Source organism: Mya arenaria, chromosome 12 (assembly GCF_026914265.1).
Source record: "Mya arenaria isolate MELC-2E11 chromosome 12, ASM2691426v1".
Classification (NCBI taxonomy): Eukaryota; Metazoa; Mollusca; class Bivalvia; order Myida; family Myidae; genus Mya; species Mya arenaria.
This window is the reverse complement of record NC_069133.1, coordinates 59,314,000-59,315,364: the sequence shown is the minus strand read 5'-3', so window position 1 is coordinate 59,315,364 and position 1,365 is coordinate 59,314,000. Positions and strand designations below refer to the sequence as shown.

General features: G+C 35.8%; 2 non-coding genes across 2 annotated transcripts; both read right to left on the bottom strand.

The window, feature by feature from the left end:
* Positions 1-464: 464 nt before the first annotated feature.
* Trnal-uaa (transfer RNA leucine (anticodon UAA)) lies at positions 465-546 on the bottom strand. Its single transcript has one exon. It is a non-coding gene; the product is annotated as a tRNA-Leu (tRNA).
* A 148-nt stretch (positions 547-694) lies between these two features.
* Positions 695-776, bottom strand: Trnal-caa (transfer RNA leucine (anticodon CAA)). Its single transcript has one exon. It is a non-coding gene; the product is annotated as a tRNA-Leu (tRNA).
* Between the last annotated feature and the right edge of the window lie 589 nt (positions 777-1,365).

The following is a 1,365-nucleotide window of genomic DNA, read 5'->3' as shown; positions in this document are numbered from 1 at the left end:
ACATTATATCTCGAACTTGCATTCGTCAACTTTGCAAACCAACGTTAGAAATTTGAGCTAACTAGCGTATTGCGGCTGTCTACAGCATAACTGTGTAAATCAGAACTGGTAGTGTTTGAGTGATTAACACAGTTCACCTTTCTATGTAAATGAAATAAACAGAAAGCAAAAATACAAATAATTGATTACGGTTTACGGTTTAATTCATAAATTTGATATTTTCCGATAACAACAGTTCTACAAAAATAGCATTTACTAGTTTTGATTGAACATTCATGACAAGTCAAATGGCCACAAGGCGTAAACACAATACACTTTTTGTCCGTAACACAAATTTGACAAAGGTTTTTTTCATCGTTTTGTAGTTGCAACTCTTGTCGCGTTTCTTGTTTCATGCTGAGGTGATGCCAAATTACGAAATATCTTGGATACTAATCGCATGTCAGCCAAAATGCAAAATATATTAGTACGGGTGGGGTTCGAACCCACGCGGACATAGTCCATTGGAACTTAAGTCCAACGCCTTAACCACTCGGCCACCGTACTTGGTACAAATGAGCTGAGAAGTGAAGATTATAAGAGCTTGAAATTATAATGCAAAGGCCATACGATCTGCCAAATTGCTCATGGATTCCTTACAAAACTTTGCAGTTACTCTTAGTCGAATGGACAATTGCCTTAAATGCAAAAGTATTAGTACGGGTGGGGTTCGAACCCACGCGGACAATGTCCATTGGAACTTGAGTCCAACGCCTTAACCACTCGGCCACCGTACTTGGTGCAAATGAGCTGAGAAGTGAAGATTATAAGAGCTTGAAATTGTAATACAAAGGAAACATGAGTTTTTTCTTATGTTTGAAGATTTTGAAAAATATGAGATGAAAATTAAAAATTGCTTTCACGTGAAAGTGAAGTGAGCTTTGCAGTTTGAAGCATTTCAAAAGACGAAAGTCTTCATGATGCTTAAATTTTGTTTCACTCAATCGTTGCATAACTATTGAAAATTTCTCATATACAACTAATGCTTCTAATTTCAGTTTATGTTTTATTAAAAAATGTAAGCAGATAACAAAGTACAAACATGCATAGTATTCATAACATTGCAAACATATCAATATACATAATTATACACAATTGTTTTCATGAAATCAAACACAAGCAAATGTTTACAATTGTTATAATGTCAAACATTCAATGTGAAAAGTATTTTTGTCATGCAATGTGGTCACTCCCTGTTTTTCATCCAGACTTGTGACTGGCATTGGTCAGGTTACCCACGGCATCAGCGAGATCGGAAAATGGTAACTCTGAGCCAGAAACCTATTTTCCTAGTGTCATACACTACGCAAAATCAGCACCCATTAG